We start from the raw sequence: 12,256 nt of genomic DNA on the forward strand, positions 1-12,256 counted from the left end.
GAGATTTGGTTCTCCTCTGTCCTTAGCCCCTTTTTTTTTTTTTTTTTTTCCCCCCAATGTCTAGGCTAAAATGCCTCCAAGTCCCCTCAATCTCTTCTCATATGCTAGCAGCTATAGGATCCAAACAGCCCTCCTTTGATTTTGCTGCAATTTGTCAATATCTCTACAGCACTGAGGTCCTAAAGAAGAACCATTATTCTCACTGCAGTTTCACATGTGCTTTGTGGAGAGGAATAATCACTTTCCATGAACTGATTATACTTTTATTAATGCAACACAGTCTGTGATTAGTTTTAATTACTGGATGTACTGCTGAGGCACTGAGGACCTCTAAAAGACTTTTAACAAAATTTGTCCCTACCTATTCTGTCTTCAACTTGTCTAATGGCAGATGATCTAGATTTCACTGGACCAGGTTGCCCAAGGAGGCTGTGGATGCCCCATCCCTGGAGGCATTCAAAGACAGGCTGGATGTGGCTCTGGGCAGCCTGGTCTAGTGGTTGGCGACCCTACACATAGCAGGGGGGTTGAAACTCAATGATCGTTGTGGTCCTTTTCAACCCAGGCCATTCTATGTTTCTATGAACTTTAAGTCCCTTCCAACCTAAGCTATCCTATGTTATACCATATGACATGCAAAGATGTATAATACTCTGTACCTACTTTTAAAACACTGTATATGATTCACAGAATCAGTAGTATGAATATGTAATTCTATTATACAAAGATTGTATTGCAAGATTATTAATATATTGGATTTCAGCTACATGAATTTATTTCAGAGTAGCATGGTCATGTTTTTTACTGAAGACTTCACAAAGGTGAAACACTTCCTGGTTATTATATTTGCTTCACTAGCAGATCCAGATACTCAGCACTAAACCTATTTCAGGTGTTATTCGCATGTCAGCCAAACCACTAGACCAGACTGCCCAGAGCCACATCCAGTCTGGCCTTGAATGCCTCCAGGGATGAGGCATCCACAACCTCTCTGGGCAACCTGTTCCAGTGTGTCACCACCCTCTGGGTGAAGAAATTCCTCCTAATATCTAACCTAAATCTCCCCTGTCTCAGTTTAAAGCCATTCCCCCTTGTCCTATAATTATCTAACCTCATAAACAGTTGTTCCCATCTTGTTGATAGACTCCCTTCAAGCCCTGGAAGGCCACAATGGAGTCTCCCCTGAGGCTTCTCTTCTCCAAGCCAAACAAGTGCAGTTCCTTCAACCTTTCTTCATATGTACTGCATCCCTCTGATCATCTCAGTGGTCTTCCTCTGGACCTATTCCAAGAGCTCCGTGTCGTTCTTGTTCTCGGGGCTCCAGGCCTGGACTCAGTACTCCAGATGGGTCCTCCCAAAAGCTGAGTGGAGGGGGACAATCACCTCCCCATTCCTTCTGGCCACCCCTTTTTTAATGCAGCCCAGGATATAGTTAGCCTTCCAGGCTGCAAGAAATCTTTTAAATAAATCTTTTAAATAAATCTTTTAAATAAATCTTTTAAGTAATCTTTCTAATAAAATATTTTTCTTTTGACTTTGAGTTTAGGATAAATACATTGCAACTTAAAAATAAAAGTGACTACTTACACTTACGAAGCTAGAATTGTGTCCTGGTTTCAGCTAAGAGTGTTAATATCTCTCTTTTGCTTCTTGTGTCAGTCAGCTGACGGTGAAGCATTACATTGCTAGAAAGGAATCAGCTGGTAGCTGGCGAACAGTTGTGTGTGTATACATATATATATGTATAAATATGTATATATATGTGCATGTGTACATATTCATATATACTTATGCACACATACATATGTATATACATATATGTATACATACACATGTTGTTTCTATGATTTCTATGATTTCTATTTTGTTTCCCCTAATTCTTTTTAGGGGAGGAGTGAGTAAATCACTGCATGGTGTTGAGCAGCTGCCAGGTTAAACCACAACAAACTGTGAGGATATAAAGGTATAGAATTGTTGTATCTGTAATGATTTAAGGATGTAGGAAAAAAAAGATTGTAAATATGAGTAATAACTTCTATTTTTTCAGTTAGTATAGCAGAAGAAAAAAAATTGTTTTCCTGAAATCTTGTCTACTCTTCCAAACTAATAAGACTCATACCAAAATATTAATTTCTAAGAAGAGAAATAAATAAATTTCTAAGAAGAGAAATAATAAAAGCTGTATTGTGTGCTCAGGAAGTAGTGAAACTGTTGAGCAATTATGTATTCTTACCTGAAAATATTTTTTTTCTTTCTGCCATAACACAGAACAAGACAAACTATATGCGTCAGCATTAGAATTCTTATAGCTGAACTCAAAGGCAGCTTAGTCAGATAGCAGCCATGATTAGTGTCATAATCATGATTGTTCATGACAGTCTATACTATTGTTTTAGGCTTTTGTGATTATATGAACTTAGAATGCTAGAATTTCTAATATTCCCAGCTAGAATGCTTAGAATAAAAACTTCAAAATTCAAAGTATTCAAAATCAAATAAATATTTTTGTCTGTCAAAATTTAAGCCTTAAAGTTTGCTGTTACCACTACTCATACTGATTTTGAAGAAATGATGTTTAGATCAAGGGTATTTTTAAGCTGAAGGTGATAGTGATAATGATCAGTAAATTATCACTGAGAAAGATACTGGTATTAATAGATACACTTGTAATATTACACTTGTAACCCTATAATCATATGTCCTTTAGGAATTTTGCCCCCCCCAAAATAGAATAATAAAAATAAAATAGAATAGATATATGATAACACGTGTATTTAAAATACATACATGACTATTATAAATGTGTGAGCTTGCATGGAAAGTACAAAAATACATTTTCCTTTATTTCAAACATCTAGGACAATTTATATATAGGAGCATCTCCACTGTCATGAGAGAGTAAACTTTCTAGTGCTTGGAGTAGAAGTAAACCTTTGAAACTGTAAACCCTGAAGGCTCAAAACCATTACACAAATGAAAAGAACTGAAAATCTATTTTTAAAACGCATTTTGTGGACAATACTGATCCCCGTAGTCATATAACCAACATGTCCAGCAGGGTTTTTCCACAGAATTCCATTAAAAAGATTCCCCTTCTGGAAGTTAAAAAAAGAACTTTTAAAGCCTTAAGACAGCACAAATTCTTCCTTGCAATACATTCTCAAGGCATATTCCTCTTCTGTCTTCACTACACAAAGTATATTGCTTGCACTCAAAAAGTGATAAACCTCCCTCAATCATACCGTAAGAACAGATGGATTATTTAGTATGAAATAAATTTATTCTGAAAAATGTGTCCATGCGGCTTTTTATAAATAAAAGTTATTTTTTTAAATTTCTTGTACCAACTGTTTAGTAACAAATTCCATGATCTGTCAATGAATTATATGCTGTGTACCCTATGAAAATCTACAGTTTAAAAAATACAGTTAATCTCTGAGGAAATTGTTAATATATTTATATATATATATATATGCAGAATGATTGTATATATGTAAATAGAAATATATGTGATAACATAGCTTTTTATTCTATAGCATTGATTTCACTAAAAGATTTACTTCTTTTTATAAATGCTTATCCTACAGATTATTTTGTTTATTCTTTTCTTTCATGTTGTCTTGTGCAACCTGACAACCACTAAGAATCTGATATGCATAAGGTCCAGGAAAACACTTTTTCTACTGAATGTAGGAAATAGATGGAAAGTACATAGCTACAATGTATGCTGTGCTGTAGCTTTGTCAGTTCAAAATTCAAGCTATTCAGAAGTGGGACCTGGCTGCTGATGAACAGTGGAGAGATTCTTTGAGGATAGATAGGAGCTTGATCCATTCTAGAGTTAGAAATGCTATTGTAAATAGCATTTTTTTTTTTTTTTTTTTTTTTTTATGGTTAAAGCATATGCCAGAATACTGTTCAACTTTGTAGCGTCTTATCCAGATATATTAGCCTAGCAGTACTAAATTCTAGTGAAAGTCTGGCCACATTCAGTATCAAGAGACAAAGCCAGAAGAGACCATAGGTAGATAAGAGTTAATCCACCATGATGAACAAAAGTATATCCTTATTTAAAAAAAAATGTATGTTAGCTCAGAAATTTTCCAAATGTTTCTGAGAGAAAAGAAGTAATGCATCAGGAAATTCAGGCTCCTGAATCAAAAACAGGCAGAAGCACCATGGTAGAGTACCATAGCCAGGGCTAACCCATCAGTTGGACCTCTCAGCATGTCCTGTGCTGGCACAGTACTTAAGCCAGCATCTGATAGATCAGCACATCAATGAAAGGAATCAGTTCAGTAACAGATGTGTGTTAGGAGAGCCATGGCAGACCATGTGAGATTCTGAAACTGGCAGAAAATTCACTGAACAGAGCCACGACTTTGCCTGGCCAACTGGTGACAAAGCAAAACAAAAGAAGCTATATTCAAATTGTTATTTGATTCTCTGTGACCATAAAAAATGAATATACTGACTGCTAATAAATTAATTGTGAGAAAGAATTTTCCAGTGAAAACCAGAGACTCTGATAACCTTTATTTCAGTGGGAAGAGAAAATAGTATACATATGTATATATATATATATATATATACACACATTTTATGGACAGTAGATTTTCTCTGTTTGCTAGAGAGGTTTCTTTCTCTTTGAGGGAAAATGTTTACTTCCTTGATGTTTAGTGTTAGCCATGCTAGAAATAAGAACAGTCTTTCTGAAGGAAAAACATTACTAAATTAACTAGCTGCAACTCCTCCACCTTCTTGGTTTATATAATAACCTCCCACTGCATCATTTTTTCTCTATTATACTTGCTTTTTCTCCTGAAGTTCGTGTATACGAGATATTAGCTATCACACTGACTCAATTTATTTATTTTTTTATTTTCTGGAAACTTAAGAAGTGATCATAGTCATTACATCAGATAAAGATATCAGCATATGCAATCTGCGCTGAATGGATACGGCTAAAAACTGTTTTAGGAAGTATTTAATGGCAACACCACAAGACATTTTTAATTCACCCAATATTGAAAAATGTATAACAGAATTTTACCACTATTGTTTTAAACTCCAAGATAACTCCATCTTTGTGTAGTTTGCATTATTCTAAAGGAGGACAGTGTCTGAAAGGGTCTGTTGAAAAAATTTTGAAAATAAGTAAAAAAAAAATGTAGTCCAAATAGACATGTTTTGGACAGATAATATCATGTCTAGACCAATCCTTCTCTACAGGTTATACATTCTCTAAAGGTCAGGATTTAGCCATATAGGAGAATGATTATTTCTTATTATTTACTCACACTATAAAATATAAATGTAAATCTGTAAGTCATAATTCATAAACTGTAAATAGAAAGCAAATACTGAATACTCTATAGAGGTGGTGTTTTGTTGTTGTTGTTTGCTTGTTTGTTTGCTTGTTTTCTTTTTTTTTCTTTTTTTTTTTTTTTTCTGACTAGAAGGAAATGATCAGAAATCATTTCAGTTTTGCATGGAGTTCATATCTCTCCAGTCAAAAAATGACTATTTGTATCTTGATAATCATGGAAGCCTTCTCTTCTCCAAGCTAAACAAATCCATCTTTCTCAGCCTTTCTTCATAAGAGAGGTGCTCCAGCACTCTGATCATCTTCTTGGCTTTCCTCTGGACCCACACCAACAGCTCTGTATCCTTCCCATACTGGGTACCCTCAGGCCTGGATGCAGTATTGCAGATGAAGTCTCCCAAGGATGGAGTAGAGGTGAACAGTCAACTCTCTCTTCCTGTTGGCCTCCTCTCTTCTGATGCAGCCCAGGATACAGTTGGCCTTCCAGGCTGCATGTGCACACTGCTGGCTCATGTCCAGCTTTTTGTCCATCAGAACCTCCATGTCCTTCTCCATAGAGCTGCATTCAATGAATTCTATTCCCAGACTGCACTCATGTCTGGAATGGTGAAGTGAAACACCTTGCACTTGGCCTTCCTGAACTTCGTTGGCTTCATGTGGGCCCACTTCTCAAGCTTGTCCAAGTCCCTTTGGATGACACCCCTTCCTTCTATTGTATCAACTACAGCCATTGGCCACATGACTCTGGCTGCAACTTTCCAGTTAATTCCTAATCCATATCATACAAACTTCAAGTCTATATCTTTCCAATTTAGAGATAAGGATGTCATGTGAGACCATGACAAAAACCTTACAGAATCCCAGGTAGCAAACACCTGTTGCTCTTCATTTGTTCACTTACACAATCACTTAAACTTAATAGTCCACCACATTGGTTGGTCACAATTTGCCCTTGGTGAAACCATGCTCAGATCACCTCTTCATCTTGCTTGCCTCTTAACATAGATTCCAGGTTGATTTGTTCCATGATGTTCAAAGGTACAGATGTGAGGCTTACTGGTCTGTAGTTCCCTGGGTATTCCTTTCTACCCTTCTTAAAATTAGGAATAATGTTCCCCTTTTTTGTGTCACCAGGGGCATCACCTGACACCTGTGACTTTTCAAATAGAAGGGAGAGAGGCTAGATAGCTACACCAGCCAGTTCCTTCAGAACCCTGGAATGTATGCCATTGAATCTCTTCCTGCTATTCTTGCATGGTCTAGTGGGTAGGGTGTCTTGATGATTGGGCTACGTTAACTTAGTGGTCTTTTCCAACCTTTATGATTCTATGATTTATGTTGCAGCAGAATTGCCAGGTCACAGTCTGAACCAATGGTTGATCACTGGGTGAGAAGGCAGGGCTAAGCCAGGGAGCTCAGGTGAACGCAATGCAGCTGTGTGACTGGAAGGGGTGGAGCCTGGATCCACCCCTCCTCACCCTCATTTCAGGGTTAGTAGCCAAGGGAGTAGTATCTCTCTGGATAGAGATTGTACTCCTCTTGAGCTGTTTCTGGTTGTCAGAAAGGGTGAGTCAATTTTTGTTCTATGTTATCTACAATTGCTCCATAGTACTTGTACCCCATTAGAAGGTGTGCTATACACACATTAGTTGCCAAGTTTAGTTCAGTTCTTGCCTTGGCTTTCCTGCTTCCACCTCAGCACATCTGAACAGCATCCCTGTACTCTTCTCAGGGCCACGTGTTCCTTCTTCCACTGCCTGTATATTTCCTTCTTAACTCTTAGTTCGACAAGCAAAACCCGTCTCCTCTGCTTGATTTCATACAAGTGTGGACAGCTCTTGTACTCTCAGAAAGGCACCCTTTAAATGTTGCCAGCTCTGTTCTGTTTCTCTGTTCCTAAGGTCAGTTTCCCTGGGAAACTCATCTAATAATTCCTTAAATAGCTTAAAGTTTACTCTCCTGAATTTCAGGGTCCTGACTCTGCTCTTTGCCAGGCCCACATCATAAACTCAATTAAGCATGGTCACTGCAGCCTAGACTTCCTCCAATCTTAACTTCTTTAATGATCTCTGCATTGATGAGCCCAAGGTCTGGTAACATTTCACCTTTGATTGGTCTTCCTAATAGCTGGACCAGGAAGTTATCCTCAGCATACTCCAGGAGTCTCCTGGATTGCTTACAGCCTGCTGTGTTGCTTTCCCAGTAGACACTGGGGTAGTTAAAAACCCCCATCAAGATAAGAGCCTATTAATATGATGCCTCTTGTAGCTGAAGCAAGAAGGCCTCATCAACAGGCTTCCCATGATCCAGTGGCCTTTAGTAGAACACAACAATCAGATATCCTTTATTGGTCTGGTTCCTAATTTTTACCCACAAGCTCTCAACCTGTTCATTGCTGTTTCTTAGAAGTAGCTCTTTGCTGCTTCTGAGTGCTGCACCCCTCCTCTCATTTCCTATCTTTTCGAAAAGGCTTGTAGTGATCAATCACTGTATTACAGTTATGTGAATCATCCCACCACATTTCTACAATAGCAATGACCATGAGGAAGACCACCAAGATGATCAGAGGGATGGAGCACCTCTCATATGAAGAAAGGTTAAGGGAACTGGGCTTGTTTAGCTTGGAGAAGAAAAGGCTCTGGAGAGACCTCATTGTGTCCTTCCAGTGCTTGAAAGGAGTCTATCAACAGGAGGGGAACTACTGTTTACATGGGTAGATAGTTATAGGACAAGGGGGAATGATTTTAAACTGAGACAGGGGAGATTTAGGTTAGACATTAGGAAGAATTTTTTTCACAGAGAGTGGTGACACACTGGAACAAGTTGCCCAGAGAGGCTGTGGGTGCCCCATCCCTGGAGGCATTCAAAGCCAGGCTGGATGTGGCTCTGGGCAGCCTGGTCTAATGGTTGCCGACCTTGCTCATAGCAGGGGGGTTGAAACTAGATCATTTTGATCCTTTTCAACCCAGGCAATTCTATGATTCTGTGATTCTGTGATTCTATGATTCTATGATTCTATGATTCTGTGATTTAAGCTCTGCTAATCAGTCCAGCCAGCTTGCTGCCCAGAACACTCTTGCCTCATTCAGTCAGTTGCATATCATCCAAAATCAACATGCTCACTGTCTTGAAGTTGCACCATAGAACCCAAAGCCCTGAGTGTGGCAGTATCGATACAAACAAGAATTTACCTGATCCATTTGCCTCCTTCATGTGTCTCAGTCTCCAACTGGGAACACAGAGGAGAACAGCATTTACATTTCTGATCTCTTAAACATCTTTATGAGGGATATAAAATGTCATTTGATATTTTGTAGTGTTTTCAATTTAGCCTAATTTGACCTTACTTGAACAAGCAGGAATGGATAATAAGGAGTAGGAATAGGTATTAACTCATTTAGATGAGATTCTAATTCACTGTTTTTGAAAGTAGTCCAAAAGCTATCTTATACACCCTCAGATATCCTGTTTTGCTTCTAACATCTGCTAGAGATTCTGCAAATCTTTTGTAGCCCCCATGTCATACCTACCAACTGCAGGGAAAACTCTTGAATAGCTTCAAGTGTCTCTGGAAGCTTTCAATTTAAGTAGATAAATCAATTCCTGCTTGTCTGCCGGAATATCACTTGTTCATTGTATATGACCATGTGGCTTGGAAAAAAAAAAAAAAATCTTTCTTTCCTGATAGGGTTTATGAAATAGTCCCTCTGAGATCATTCCATGAATTCTACCATTCAATGTAGTTTGAGAGATACATGTGTTTTTCTCTTCAGCCTTCGTGAAAATATTTAACATCTCAGTTTATTAGTAAAAAAAAAAAAAAAAGAGGGGTATGTATATGTTATTAGTTAGTTTGTTTTTAATCATTTTATGGATATCATAATCATTTTTAATCATTTTATGGATAAGCACTTATGAAGCATTGGAGTAAAGTGAAACTTAATTTAGTGTCTGAAACTGTCAAATATGTCTCTACTTTTGTGGCCACTGCCTGTTGGCCACTTACTTGGCTGCAAAGTCTATTTGATATAGTTACTGTTCTTTTCTGTCTCCTAAATAGAACCAATCAATTTCACCTAATTCTGCTGTTAAACATGTTATTATAATATCAGCTCTTGTTGCATCATCAAAATTTGATAGTATAACAAGTTCAAATACTGCATTTTTACATGTATGTATACTATAATTAATACAGTAATTTCTTGTATGTGCAAATCTTGGCCTCATATATTTTACACAGATGTTTACATTCCAGAAGAAGTTTGCTTCCGATTTTTTCCAGTTTTTTGTACTATCAGGCAGTAAAAACTTCAGAAGTCTTACAGAAGTGTAAGAATGTCTTGTAAGAATGTAAAAAGAATTAAAAATGCAAATGTTTCAATTAAGATAGCTAAAAACACTGGAAAAAAATGAAAAAAAAAAAAGCACTTGGATGCACTTAGGGGTAGAATATTTTTCATGGAAAAAAATTAGTTATGAGAAAATGAATTTCACATAAAGAAGGTTGCTTGAATCAAGCTGTGAATTTGAAAAGTTAGTCTTGTTCCAGGATTTGCAAATTCAAATTCACTTTAAAGTCTCTGGATATTTTTACTGCTATATATTCTGAAATAGACTGCTGTGGGTTTTTTTTTTTGTTTGTTTGTTTGTTTGTTTTTGGTAAATGAATCTAAAGCAACCCGCATACTGAAGTACGTATTCAATTGTCTTAGTATTTGAAAATAATACTGATTATAAAATAAATCTTTTCTTTTTAAGTCCCAATATTTAGCTTTCTATACCTAAAATCAATATTTATAATTAAATAAGAGTGCTATATATTTTGCGAGATCTTTTGCTGTTTTTCCAGGGAGACAGAATGTAGTTTACAACAGGCAATCTAGCTTTTAACATTTGATTTCTTCCTGTGACAAAAAAAAGCTCTGTTCTCATTCAGGTATGATATACAAGCAACCATGTAAACTAAAAATGACTTAAGGAAATCAAGAAATTGTTCTGAAAAATATACATGGACAGTATTTTCTGTTGAGCTAGCTATGAAGTGTGAAAACACAAGATGTCTTTAACTAGTTTAACCACTTATCTGTGACTTTATACTATAAATCTGCATCCAGAGTTATATATTCCTGCAGAATTAAATTCTACGAAACTAATTGCATGTATACAATTATATCACTAAATGCTCTTTCTCTGTATCTGCTTGTCAAACACTGGCAATTTATACTACTTCATTTCAAACTGGAACAATGTTTGTGGTGAAGTAGCCACTTATGTGCCAGTAGAAACAGAAAACAGCTGGGTTGAGCTACGTGATGTTATCAGGGATATTTGGATGGAGTGTGAACTAGACTGCAAAAAAGACTAGACTTTTTTTTAAGAGCAGCTAACGTGATTCAACCAGTAATGATGCCACATGTTCATTTCCAGTTTTTTTATTATTTCATTTTTAAATTGAAAAATGAAGGAAAGGAAGAAAAAAGAATTACAGATTTCAATTGAAGATCTACCCATTTCTTATATAATGGGAAGGTCAGGGAACGCCCCATAAAGAAGAATATATGAGAGTAATATGGCATCCCTTAAACATAATTGTATATTTAGGTACACAACAACTTTTAGGTACTCAATAACTTTTTTGCCTCAGTCATCACTGGCAACTGCTTTTCACACAGCACTTGAGTGAATAGTTTGGAAGGTTGGGATTGATAGAGCAATGTCCCTCCCACTGCAAGCAAATCATAGAATCATTGAATGGCCTGGGTTGAAAAGGACCACAGTGAAGATCTAGTTTCAACCCCCCTGCTATGTGCAGGGTCGGCAACCATTAGACCAGGCTGCCCAGAGCCACATCCAGCCTGTCTTTGAATGCCTCCAGGGATGGGGCACCCACAGCCTCTCTGGGCAACTTGTTCCAGTGTGTCACCACTCTCTGTGAAAAAAATTCCTCCTAATGTCTAACCTAAATCTCCCCTGTCTCAGTTTAAAATAATTCCCCCTTGTCCTATAACTATCTACCCATGTAAACAGTAGTTCCCCTCCTGTTGATAGACTCCTTTCAAGCACTGGAAGGACACAATGAGGTCTCTCCAGAGCCTTTTCTTCTCCAAGCTAAACAAGCCTAGTTCCTTCAACCTTTCTTCATATGAGAGGTGCTCCATCCCTCTGATCATCTTAGTGGCCCTCCTCTGGACCTGCTCCAAGAGCTCTGTGTCTTTCTTGTGCTGGGGGCCTCAGGCCTGGACACAGTACTCCAGATGAGGCCTCACAAGAGCTGAGTAGAGAGGGACAATCACTTCCCTCTCCCTGCTGACCACTCCTTTTTTTTAATGCAATCCAGGATATAGTTGGTCTTCCAGACTACTATTGTACACTGCTTGCTCATGTCCAGCTTCTCATCCTCCAAGTGTAAATCAAGTTCACCACCAGCTGAGGCACCTGAACATCCATGAATCCCAGATTTCTGAGGGAATTGACTGATGTAGTTACCAAACCACTCTCAATCGTATTGAAAAGTCATGGCTGTCAGATGAAGTTCCCTGGTGACTGGAAAAAAGGCAATGTCACAATTGTTTTTAAGAAGGGTAAAAAGAATGACCCTGGGACCCATTCAGCCTCACCTCTATGCTGGGGAACATCATGGAGCAGATCCTCCTGGAAGCTATGCTAAGGCATGTGGAAGAGAGAGAACTGATTTGGAAAAAACTAGCATTGCTTCACCAAAGGAAAGTCCTGCCTGACTTAGTGGCCTTCTATGATGATGTCACTACATCAGTGGACAAGGGAAGAGCTGCTGATGTCATATATCTGCACTTCAGTAATACCTTTGACATGGTCCTCCACAACTTCTCTCCAAATTGGAAATACATGAATTTGATTGGTGGGCTGTTCAATGGATGAGGAACTCACTGTGAGATCGTACCCACAGAGTGG

This window comes from Gallus gallus, chromosome 1 (genome assembly GCF_016699485.2).
Source record: "Gallus gallus isolate bGalGal1 chromosome 1, bGalGal1.mat.broiler.GRCg7b, whole genome shotgun sequence".
NCBI lineage: Eukaryota > Metazoa > Chordata > Aves > Galliformes > Phasianidae > Gallus > Gallus gallus.